General features: G+C 41.4%; 1 long non-coding RNA gene across 1 annotated transcript; it reads right to left on the minus strand.

Moving 5' to 3' along the window:
* Positions 1-553: 553 nt before the first annotated feature.
* Positions 554-12,448, minus strand: LOC113009373 (uncharacterized). The gene is made up of 3 exons (XR_003270169.1): positions 12,293-12,448; positions 9,570-9,704; positions 554-661 (listed from the first exon to the last, which is right to left on the minus strand). It is a non-coding gene; the product is annotated as an uncharacterized LOC113009373 (long non-coding RNA).
* Between the last annotated feature and the right edge of the window lie 1,156 nt (positions 12,449-13,604).

The raw sequence follows: 13,604 nt of genomic DNA on the forward strand, positions 1-13,604 counted from the left end.
TAGCATCACACGGCACAGCTTCTGTATCACGTGGTATAAGGCTCTGCCCTTGTCATTTGTTGAGCAGGAAGAGTGAGCACTTGTTTTCATGCAGATTACGTCCCGGATCAAAATGCGGTACAATCGTCGTCCGCTTTTTTTTTCTTTTTCTTTTTTTTTAAAAAATCCTTGTCATTTGGAAATGAGATTGCACGTAAGTCTGAATTGAGATCGCGATTTTCTAACGATTAATCGTGCAGCCCTACTTAATGCACACCTTTTTCTCCACGGTGTTCAAATGCTCTTAGCTGTTAAAGTAGAGGAAAAAGTCTGACACATTTCATGACCATTAAATGTTAGACAAGACTCTGAAAACGAGGTTACGGTTACAAACAAAAACCTCTGCTTGTGCGCACTCACCCTAAATCACAACAAATAAGACAATAGTAAGACAAATTACTACAAAGTCTTGTTACCACTGTTCATATACCAGTGTGACAAAGTCCTGAATGCAACCTGCATGTTAGTACATCAAGGTCCAACTGAGCGTTAAATAAACTACACTCAGCTTTTCCTTGGATTTTCAGAGTTGCTCAGTTCATACAGGAACTGCAGCAGTGGGGGTTAACGTGTCGCTGTGTTGCTCCTCCATGTCAGCCATTGAGACTAGTCGCAATTTATTCTGAGGAAAAAAAGAGAAACAACAGGACATATTTAAAAATTTTGTATTTTTATAATTTTTTTTTACCTAGAACATAAACAACATTAACAAAAAAAGGATTAGGGCTGTGCGATATGACAATATATATCAGATGACGATATAAAAATGTCTATCGTTTCATATTATACACTATTGTTTGTTTTGTGGTGTTGCAAAATAAACTTTACGGCAATATTTTTTTCATGGTTTTGATGGTCACTGTAGTGGCTATATTATTTCTTAAAGTTCTCTCCTTCTCTTATACTTACAATAACCACACTATGGACGGACAAGTGACTGTTTTTACGCGTACTTTCGTTACCAACAATGACGGTAAAATCATTGCGTGGCTCCGCCGTCCGCTTGTTTATTTTCCACATAAACCTTTCACAATAAAGCTCAAGTTTCTGTTGAGACTTTTCAAAATAAACTGAAATGATATACATTATTCTCAAACATAAAATTTCAGAATATGCATCAAACAAATGACCTCAAATAAAAACATCAAGTAACTATAAATGGCGCTTACAGTCACCACGCAGATGAAGGCACAGAGAATACCAGCATGGCCAGCAAGGATGAGGCAGAACCAGCTAGCTCCAAACTGAAGGACCAGTCAAAGGAAATCGAGGACCTTATTGTTAAACGAGGGGCTAGCTCTGTAGCATGGACATGGTTTGGTTATGAAAAGGCTGACACGCCCCAGAAAACTGTACTATGCAAATTATGCCACAAACTGGTCCCCACCACCACTCAAACATGACAAACCTCTCTAACCACCTACACAAGAATCACATGAAAGAATTTCGAGAGAGTTTATGAATGAAAAGCAAAAAAGAGCCGTCAGGTGCTCAAAATAATCCTTAGACTCAAACGTTAGAACAGGCTTTTCCTCGCAGCACGCCGCGTAATAAATACTCAGAAAGAAAATGGCGGCCATTTAAACTCATGTCTAAAAATGTATAGTTTCACACATCGGTCAAAACACTCGACTCCAGGTACACGACGCCCAACTGAAAACACTTCACATAAGTCAAGTTGCCCGAGAATCACAGAATTTACAGAAAATGCACTATTTTGTGATATATATGTAGCCTGGTCTCAAATATCTATTTTAGACCCTACAGGTTAAAAGGATATAAATATTGTCATCTGCCCCCTGGGGTTCTATCAATTTGAACGAATGCCACAAGGCATCACAGGAGCCCCAGCCACTTTTCAGCGGCTCATGGAGAAGGCAGTGGGTGATATGTACCTTCTCCAAGTCCTAGTGTACCTTGACGACATAATCGTCTTTGGTAGAACACTCGAAGAGCATGAGCAACATCTCCTCTTAGTCTTAGTCTTAGATCGCCTTGAGGAGTTTGGTCTGAAATTGTCGCTTGACAAATGTCAGTCCCAAGTCAAATATGTTGGTCATATTGTCTCAAAAGATGGTATAGCCACCGATCCAGAAAAAGTAAAGGTTGTCAGGAACTGGCCAGAGCCAACAGATCTGAAAACCCTTCGCTTATTCCTTGGTTTCTGTGGGTATTATCGCAGATTTATTGCAAATTATTCAAGCATAGTCTGCCCATTAACTGAGCTTACCAAAGGTTATCCACCTACTCAGAAAAACAAGTGAGCTCAAACCAAATACTCAACCAAAACTTACCTCAAACCTTCTGAGCCATTCAAAGAGCGATGGGACCACTCCTGTCAAGCCGCATTCAGAAAAATCATTGAATGTCTGACCAATGCCCCTATTTTGGCATTTGCAGACTCCACAAAATCTTATGTCCTACATGTGGATGCTAGCCTGAACGGGTTAGGTGCCGTGCTCAATCAAGAGTACCCTGAGGGCCTTAAGCCTGTTGCTTTTGCTAGCCGAAAGATCAGTGACTCAGAACGAAACTATCCGGTCCATCAACTGGAGTTCTTAGCACTAAAGTGGGCGGTCGTGGATAAATTTCATGACTATCTTTATGGAGCCAAGTTCACGGTTAGAACCGACAACAATCCCCTAACCTACGTGTTGACCACTGCAAAGCTAAATGCTGTTGGACATCGTTGGCTTGCAGCTTTAGCCACGTACGATTTCAACATCCAATATCGTCCTGGTGGTCACAACATAGACGCAGATCTATTGTCCCGACAACACACCAATGACACTGAATGGACAGATGTTCCACAGTCTGCAATAAAAGCCATCTGTAAAAAGGAATCTATCTATGAAGCTACTAAGTCCCCTGTCAGGCTAGTAGACCAACTGGGAGTTCCTACATCCGTGATTCCAGAAGCTTATGTCCTTCCAGTAAGTCTAAAAGCAACTTTGGAAGATCAATTGACTCCTACAGACTTACAAGTTGCTCAAGATCTGGGCCCTATTTCAGGAAGCCGGTTTAGAAAACTCAGAGTGAAAAACGATACTCAGGGTTGAGTAACCCCGAACTGTCCAACTCGGAATATTCGGTTTCAGAAAGGCTGATAACAATTAGTTCAGTCAACGCGGAGTTGCTGTAACCCCAAATTAAGCGCGCGCACGAGGATACATAAAGCCCTGATTAGTGGAGCACAGATTAAGCGAGTCACCATGGAGACGGAGGGAAAGAAGGCGCAGTCAATGTATTTTACAGCGCTTGAGGCCGAAATTCTGATGGCAGTATATGCCGATAACATGCAAATTTTGCCGAAAAAAAGTAACACAGCCTCAGCTGCAAAAGAAAGGGAGCATGCATGGCAAAACATAGCCGACAGAGTCAATGCGTGAGTGTTAATTTAAACATTGATCTAGGGATTTCCACCCATATAACACGTTATTTTATTATATTTTATTTTATTTTGTATTTTATACATTTTATTTTGTGACGTGATGTGAGCGCAGGTGCAACCCAACAGGCCCCAAACGTGCCTGGCAGCAAGTAAAAATGAAATATAAAAATATAGTCCAAACAGGTAAGGTGTAATTGTATTATGAGCCATAGTGCTTGGTCTGTTTGTCCGATGTAAATCAATTGCAGTTAGAGGCTACATTAATTTCCCCTCTGTAAGCACTTATTGAAATTATCTGAGCACATTACAAGTACATATTTGCTTACTCTGTATGCCCAAATGTAACCCGTTATAGCCAACAGAAAAAAAAGCGGAGGCCCGAAAAACAGGTGGGGGTCCTCCACCACCACCACTCACAGAGCCTGGCCACTTGGCTTCCACATTTGTGATAAGGTTGGCAGCATCACATATGATCTTCACAGTGCAGAGACCACAAATTAGCATCCATTACTATAATGAAATAATTTGTTAGTTTGAAATGCTACAGGGAGCTATGTACCTGTACATTAATGCTGTGGAAAGACTTCCTGTTCACATAGTCTCCTTCATTTACTGAAGGAGCAATGATTGGAATGTGAGTGCCATCTGTACAGCCAATTACGCCTGGGAACCGTGAGAATAAATGTAAAATTTAAGTAGTAGTTCAAGTATCACCACATCATGTATTAAGTTTTGTTCATCCTGATACCTGAAATTTTGTGGAATCCCTCTTTGATAAATCTTATGGGTCTATGACCGGGGAACACCACAAACGAGTACAGGAGACGTTTCAGTGCAACTGTAACATTCCTGACTGCCCGACAGACGGTAGCCTTGGAAACGTGCTCAGCGTCACCAATATTATACAGAAAGCTCCCGTTTGCAAAAAACCGAAATGCAATACAAATAATATGTACAGAACTGAGAGAATGTCCGCGATGTGTCACATGAGCAATATTAGGCCTGAGGATGTTATTCAAATAAATTATAGATTGTGCTGAAAAACGGTAACGTTCACACAGAAAATCATCAGGAAATGATAAAATGTCCGAACGCGCTCTAATCACTCTCTCCCGGCGGAGAGCTCTGCGGAGAATTTGTGCTTCAACATCTACTGGCTCTTCAAGGAAGGAGCACGCCATGTCTGACACTTCCTACAGTCAGGTTTCCGACAAAGAGGCGGAGAAGGTCAGGGTTAGTTGAAGTAAACCTGCTAGGGGGCAGGTTAGCTTCACGGAGTGTGTCGTCATAGTAACTCACTCAGAATTAATCTGAACTCGCTTTAAACCGAAAACCCAGAGTTTTCGTTAACTCAGGGTATACTTACTCAGAGTTTGCACTAAACCGGCTTCCTGAAATAGGGCCCTGGACCCAGTCATTGGACCAGTCAAACAAGCCATCCAAACTGGAAAGCAACTTATCACATCCAAAAATTCACCACCTGACATGTCTTTGTTAAGTCGTGAGAGCAGGAAACTTGAACTGAGAGACAAAATACTATATCGACAGAGAAAACTGGCCAATGGCACAGTTCACAAACAACTGGTTTTACCAGATCGATACAGAACAAGTGTAATGAGATCACTACATGATGAATGTGGACATCTAGGAGTTGAGAAGACAACAGAACTCACCAAAGACCGTTTCTATTGGCCACGCATGAATGCTGATGTGGACCAGTACATCAAAACGTGTGGACGTTGTGTCTCTTGCAAAACTCTCCCACAACGGTCGTCTCCACTCAGTCAAATCACTAGCAAAGGTCCTTTAGATCTAGTCTGTATTGACTTTCTTCAGATTGAACCAGATAACAAAGGCGTTGCTAATGTATTAGTAGTGACTGATCATTACACAAGGTACGCCCAGGCATTCCCTACAAAAGACCAAAAGTCAATCACAGTTGCAAAAGTATTATGGGAGAAGTACTTTGTGCATTACGGATTACCTGCCCGGATACACTCAGATCAAGGTCGAGACTTTGAAAGTCGCCTTATCAAAGAGCTCTTGTCTATGCTAGGTATCCGAAAATCACGTACCTCACCATATCATCCGCAAGGAGATGCTCAGCCAGAACGTTTTATCAGAACCTTGCTATCAATGCTTGGAACTCTTGAAAATGTACAGAAACAAAACTGGAGTCAGCACATCAGCCAGTTAGTACATGCCTATAACTGCTCAAAAAATGAGTCTACTGGATATTCTCCATACTATCTAATGTTTGGACGTAATGCCAGATTACCCATTGACATTATCTTTGGTGCTGTTCTTGAAGATGACGCGGAGATGACTCACCTGCAGTACGTCGACAAAATGAGGAAAGAACTCAAACAAGCATACCATCTAGCTACCGAGAATGCAACAAAGAACCATTTGAGGAACAAGTCACGTTATGACCAAAGAGTAAGAGACCAACCTTTACAAGAGGGAGACAGAGTCCTGATAAGAAACGTTGGCCTTACTGGTAAACACAAACTGCAAGACCGATGGAAGTCAATACCTTACATTGTCATCACACAGCTGCCAAACCTACCTGTGTACAAGGTAAAACCGGAACAAGGATTTGGAGGTGTCAAAACTCTACACAGAGACCATCTGCTACCAATCGGTTATCTTGTCAGAATCGCAGATAACTCCGTTTCACCTGAAAGAGTAAGAACACTAGTTACTAGAAGACGTCATGCCAACAGACGTCAGATACGAGACCAAGAAGATCGGTTATCTGATGTCTTGCCAGACTCCGAATCTGAGAATGAGTATGTCTACAAGTACCCCACCATTACCAGTGACCATATTCAGAGACATGAATTCAGGTCAGACAGACCTAACACAGAATCTGTTCCCTCTGATAATTCCCCCTCATCTGAGGGTGAACCGGAATTGGAGGAAGGACCTTCTGAAAGTTCTCATGAAGAGGAATGCCAGCCATCAAATGTGGAAGGAGATACCAGTGATACGGCTGCAGACACCGAAGTGGAGTTGAGGACTCCCGCAAGACCTAAAACCCGAAAGTCAATGCGAGAGGTGAAACCAGTAATCCGTTTGACCTATGACAAACCTGGAACGCAGTCTGAGGAACCTGTGACTATTGTACACCAAGGCATGGTTATACAGTTGAACCTCAGTAGCACCAGAGATAAAAACCATCATACACTCAACAAAAATATAAACGCAACACCTTTGTTACTGCTCCCATTCCCCATGGGATGGACGTAGAGACCTAAAATTCATTCCAGATACACAATATAACCATCCCTCCCGAACAGAGGTCACAAATCAGTCCAAATGTGTGGTAGTGGGCACATCTGCTATATTGAGATAATCCATCCCACCTCACAGGTGTGCCACATCAGGATGCTGATCTGACATCATGAGTAGTGCACAGGTGTACCTCAGACTGCCCACAACAAAAGGCCACCCTGGAATGTGCAGTTTTTTGCGCTATTGGGGGTCTGGGGACCCAGAACCGGTCAGTATCTGGTGTGACCACCATTTGCCTCATGCAGTGCAACACATCGTCGCATGGAGTCTATCAGATTGTCAATTGTGGCGTGTGGAATGTTGGTCCACTCCACTTCAATGGCTGTGCGAGGTTGTTGGATATTCGTGGGAACTGGTACACGCTGTCGTATACGCCGGTCAAGCACATCCCGAACATGCTCAATGGGTGACATGTCCGGTGAGTATGCTGGCCATGCAAGAACTGGGACATTCTCAGCTGCCATCTGCCCTGAACAATGTGAACCATGATTCATCCGTGAAGCGCACACCTCTCCAACGTGCCAGACGCCATCGAATGTGAGCATTTGCCCACACAAGTCTGTTACGGCGACGAGCTGGAGTCAGGTCAAGACCCCGATGAGGACGACGGGCATGCAGTTGAGCGTCCCTGAGACGGTTTCTGACAGTTTGTGCAGAAATTGTTTGGTTGTGCAAACCAATTGTTCCAGCAGCTGTCTGGGTGGCTGGTCTCAGACGATCTTGGAGGTGAACCTGCTGGATGTGGAGGTCCTGGGCTGGTGTGGTTACACGAGGTCTGCGGTTGTGAGGCCGGTTGGATGTGCTGCCATATTCTCTGAAACGCCTGTGGAGACGGCTTATGGTTGAGAAATGAACATTCAATGCACGGGCGACAGATCTGGTTGACATTCCTGCTGTCAGCATGCCAATTGCACGCTCCCTCATTGCTTGTGGCATCTGTGGCATTTTGCTGTGAGACAAAACTGCACATTCCAGGGTGGCCTTTTGTTGTGGGCAGTCTGAGGTACACCTGTGCACTACTCATGATGTCAGATCAGCATCCTGATGTGGCACACCTGTGAGGTGGGATGGATTATCTCAATATAGCAGATGTGCCTACTACCACACATTTGGACTGATTTGTGACCACTGTTTGGGAGGGATGGTTATATTGTGTATCTGGAATGAATTTTAGGTCTCTACGTCCATCCCATGGGGAACGGGAGCAGTGACAAAGGTGTTGCGTTTATATTTTTGTTGAGTTTATAAAACGCTCTAAACACCCAAGGCATTACTCTGAGCCCAAGTCTAAAATCCTGCGTTAGATGAGGACATCTAAATACTTTAGACGGGGAGGGTGCAGCCTGGTCTCAAATATCTATTTTAGACCCTACAGGTTAAAAGGATATAAATATTGTCATGTAAAAACTTTATTGTAAATATTTCATATATGTGTTTAAAAAAACAAAAAAGAGTTCAAATGCATTAAAAATGTGTTTAAAATCACAATAAATAGAAGTCAATCATAATTTAAGTGTTCATGGAGTTAAAAGTTACAAGAAACCCAAAGGTTTGTTATCTAATGTGAAACAAAGAAAACTTTGTATTTGCTTCAAGTTGTTTTACACGCTCATTTTGGGTTGTCAATCTTGTATTTGCTTTTATCCCATTGGTTGATGTAAACCTATTGTCCGATCAGATGTAAGGAAGGCGGGATCTAAGTGAGGCGAAAGAAAACAAAAACTAAGCTAGTGAGAGTCGGCAGCAGCACGTTACCGGAGGACGTTGTGTACCAGAGCTAACGGGAGAATAGTCAAAACAATAGCCGTGGATGCAGAGGCTACGTTCCTGTTATGGACTGTTTTACCCTGTGATGATGGACCGAGAGGAATTCTCTGGACCCTTCTGCTGTGGATAGGATTTCCGTGGGTTTGTCCCAGTGTGCTCAGCAGCCCATGTATGCCGCTAATTCCAACCACGTTGCCGAGTGGAGGCCGCATGGTCACCAACCGAGCCTGCCCCTCAGCTTGTCCTCGCACTTAGCCCGAAGGATTTGTGAGTAGCCATGAGCACGTGCGTTTTGTTTTCTGCTTGTTTATCAAGCAAAGCCGCCATTTGTGTGTTTTTCTGGCCCAACGAGCCCGAGCAACGATCAGGCCTGCAACGGTTTCAGTAAAGAGCTCTAAAAGGTTACAAATTTGAACTGAACTTAAAGGGGAATATCTTGGATAAATATGTTGTTTCTAAACATTGACTGTGAATTGTGAAGAGGAAAAAAACCATCCAATTGAATTGTAAGGAAACACTTCGGAACTTGGAATATTGTCTTTTTTTTAATTTAAATCATACTTTGTTTTGACTAAATCTTACATTTTGAATTTAAAGTTTTGTGTTGTGTCATATTTATGATTTACAGAGTTTATGAGTGATAAGGGTTACTAAAAAGGTAAAAGAGAGGTTTAACATGTTAGATAAAGATTAAACAGAACTCATTATTTTCACTAAGTGGAGGCACCGCTAACATTAAGATTTCTAAGTACAAAGGTTAAAACTGGTTAGCTATTGTTTCTCCTGTTTACCAATAAAATAAGCAACGTACCCAGGGCCCCGCTCAGAGTACTATCACCATCTTAACTGAGGGTTAATCCAGAGCTACTTGAGTTGGGTGCTACATATATCGTTATCAGGAGAGATGTCTTACATTGGGATGTGAGATTTTGGTCATATCCCATCGCCCTACAAAGGATTATAATTCACGTAGAGTTGCATACACATAACAGCATTCTGTTGCAACAAAAACAGTTTATAATTAAAGTAACATACATACCTTGAAAAACTAAATCAACCACAACATTAAACTCACCTTGTTTCTGTAGAGAAGGTGATCAGGGTTTTTCTTCATTTCCTGAGACCAGCTGCTCTGGATCATAACCAGCTTGTATCTTCATCTTTTTTTTCACTGGGGGAAGTCTTTCCTTTTCCTGGCCATTGCTCTGCACTGGAAAATCAAAGTGTGTGACCAAAGGTGAAATAAGGGATATTTTTCCACTGCAGGATTTTTAAAGTGCTTCAAGTAGTGATAGCTGTTGATCAATTTCTCAAATAATATGTAAGGATCTGAATTTTTAAGAAAGATACAAATATCTCTGCTTATATTTGGCTAAAAGCTTGATATAGACACAACAGTTTATAATATGTCAGCATCCCCCACAAGGCATATAAATCCCCTGCACACTAGCACTGCGCTTACATTATAGTTCAATCAAGAAATAGTTATTATTGATTTATTATTGAATTTTTTTTTAGTAATATTTATTAGTATTTGATAGGGCCGGGCCATATTATACCGTTCACGGTAATACCGGTATAATGTTAGGCAACGATAGGAAAATGAAATATCGCGATAGAATATGAGTAAAACGCGCATGCGCAGTGCCTTTGTTTTCATGCACATGGCCGATTGTTGAGTGAAACAGATGAACCAGAATTGGTTTGTAAAAATGGTGCAACTTCAGTGATGTGGAACTGGTTTGGTGTTTGTCCGTCAGATACACGACAAAGCACATTTTTTTTGCAGAACATGCAAGCGGCCGTCGTTATTGTCGTAGTTGTCGGACTAAGATGCTCTTAAATCTGGGAGTAATCTGGGTCCTAAACGCCGTATGCTTCAGGTCAAACGAACACTGCAGCATCACTGAGAGTTAAAAACTGTCTAAATTCTTTCATCTTTAATAAAACGATCAGCATTGCTGTTTTACCAGGTGTAACTATGAAGTTTAACTTCCAGGCATCCATGAAAACAAAATTTATTACATTTAACGGAGTTAGAAGTTAGCAGAAAGCTAGCGGAAGTTAGCTCGCTAGTTTCGTTAGTTACCTAAGCATGATATTGCATGTTCTGACTGAGAGATTTCTGAAAAAATTAAAACGTACAGCTCTGCTGTCATTTCCAACATAAATGAAGACAGGAAACTAAACAGCAGTGACGTTTGTAGGGTTACTGAAGTTGGGCTAGCTGTTATACAATGATGTGCTACGTGATCGCTAGCGACACAGCTATGTTTAGCATAACATAAACAGTGAAGCTGGAGGACGAACACTAACACTTTTTCCACTTATAAAAGTTAACGTGAAGGTTCCTCATGGTTAGAGACAAATGCAATCGCATGGCAGGATGCTGTAAACGGACCAAACTTCAGTCAGGAGAACAACTGAGATAATCCATCCACAATACGAGGTTAGTCATTAATATACTGCAACAACATGGGAATAGAGCAGCTGCCAGAGAATTCAACATTAATCAATCAATGGCACAGAAGTGGAGGACGCAAGAAGAATGAGTTTAATAAAGTTTGATTTATCTGACTGCTTTGTTTCGCTTAATGTGCCGTATAATCCCGTGCACCTTATGGTCCGAAAAATACGTACTGCAGTTTAATGTTGCAAAGCACCTCTTTTTAAATTCAGTGGCTATTATACATGGTTATGGTCAGGATATGTCAGCCCATTTCTGCTAGAAATGCCTTTTGGTTAAACTTTCAGCAAGGAATTTGCATTTGCACTGTTACATTTTTATAAAGCTTTAATGTACATAAAAACCAGCTTCTTGTTTAAGTGAAAATAAATGGAAGGTTGTCTTTTTGCGCTAGTAATGTTGTGGAGTTGTATTTTGTCTCGCATCAATTATATAGTCAGTTATATCGTTATCGCAAATTTTCAAATATATATCGTGATAAATATTTTTGGCCATATCGCCCTGCTCTAGTATTTGATCACATTAGCACAGTGGGGTGACAAAAATATTCCACATACTAGAAATGCTGCTCAGCATTTCATAAATTACATTTTCAACAAATGTTGGAGTAAAAACACAGTTACAGGGAAAATGTGTCTGTCTGTAAATATTAACTAAACATTTCTATGTGCTACAAAATAGACATAATTGTAAATGTGCTGAGGTGAAACTATACTTTCAATAATAATACCACCGAAATAATCTATGCTGGTCAGCTAGCTGAAAGTATTTACTTTAGCAGCCCAAATCAGAGGCTAACATTAGCATTTGCTAGCATCAGCCAGGAAGGTCTGAGGCTTAAACTAGGGTTAGTGTAACTTTGCCTGAAACCCTTTAAAGTGTACAGTAGAGCCAACTGTAAAACACAGGTATTGATACAGTACTTATTAGAGTCCTAGAATAATTTCTAGAACCATGAAGTTCTCACTTTTCTCAGTTATCCACATCGCTGACTTTCGCTAATTAGCTAGTTAGCAGTCACAGCTGTGTAATACCCAGAGAGACACAGACTGCTAACTATAATATTTATGAAAACTGGTTCAGACACTGAAGGGCAAAACTGGTGGTATCACAGTAAAAATTATTTTAACATTAACTGAAATGGAAAGCTTAAGTCATGTTAAACCTAAATAACAATTATTTTAAAAAATGAGTCAGCAAAATATTCCTGACTTGTCTGGAGACAGCCGAAACCAGTTAACAAATAAATTAACAATTCTTTCTAAATAAAAACGCGGAGTCTTTTGAAAAACATTATTTTAATAAAAGAAAACATGAGTTTTGATACTTACAACAGAAATTTGAAGGCAGTTTCTCCAACTTCAGAGTCCAAAATCCAGATGAAGCCTGAAAGAAGCCTAATGGCTGCTCTTGCGCTTACTTTTCCCACCTTTTCGGGTTCTTTTTCCCACAATGCATTGCAGTAGTTGAGAACTACAGAAAAATACCTGTAAATGACTAATACGGAAAATCCCTTCACGTTTATACAGTAGATTGTACTGTATTTTTACGGATTTTTTTTTTACAGTGTAGGAGGTTAAAATTGTACAGGGCTTGCCTGTGTCATTGTTTCCCAGAACAACACTATCAGGATTTGGCAGTTTACAAATTGGGCAGCAGGTGTCACTGTGACATTGGTTTCAGATTGTTTCAAAGCCTTGATACAGTTTATGCACAAATACTTCAAACATTGCAGTGTTTCACGAAGCCTCACCCTGCCCATCTGCACTCTCTCCAATTCCATGCCACAGGATTCCTGGATATGAAGGAGAAAATGGGTAAGTAATGTTCACGAACAGAAAGGTAAATGGCCTGTGTTTTGTATAGCACTTTTCTAGTCCCTAAGGACCCCAAAGCGCTTTACACAACCTGTCATCCACACACAGGTGATGGCAAGCTACATTGGAGCCACAGCCACCCTGGGGCGCACTGACAGCGCACCGAGACTGTCCAAGCCAGGCCTCGAACTGGCAGCCATCCTTTTACTGATATCCTCTCTGACAGGATGCCGATTAAACGCAGAACTAAACCTAAAACAGCCGGAAAGGATGGATCACGGTTCATCGGCTTCCGTGTCTTTGCCACTGTCTAGCTGCACAGCACAGCGCATGGAGATGCCGGACTTCAGTGAGGAAGAGCGGCAGCAAGTGTTACGGGCTTATCGCAAGGAGGAGCTGCGTTGGAAGCCTTGGCTCCATCCCGACAGGGAGCTCTCACGTGTTGCCTCGCCTCAGCCGCTCGCCCTCAGCGCCCCGCTCAGACTTTACTTCCTGAAGCTGAAAGAAGAGTTGTTCAGAAGGGTCTACTACGGGTGTCATGGATTCCGACCTCTATGAGCGACAGGAAGCAGCTTGTGCCCAGTGTGAGTACAAGAAAATAATTATTATAATATGATGTGTTAAATTTGTTTACATCAGAGGAATAAGGAAGGATTGGTCTGCACTGTTCCAAAAAATAGTAATGTCAAAGTATCTTACTGTATATTTTACAATTTTGTACTGTCTTTCTAGAATATCATGAAATTTACATAAGTAGACTGTGATTTTACATGTCAAAGGTAAAATAACATAACATCACTGTACATATAGTAAAACACAATTTACT

The sequence above is a fragment of the Astatotilapia calliptera genome, chromosome 17 (assembly GCF_900246225.1).
Source record: "Astatotilapia calliptera chromosome 17, fAstCal1.2, whole genome shotgun sequence".
NCBI classification, from domain to species: domain Eukaryota; kingdom Metazoa; phylum Chordata; class Actinopteri; order Cichliformes; family Cichlidae; genus Astatotilapia; species Astatotilapia calliptera.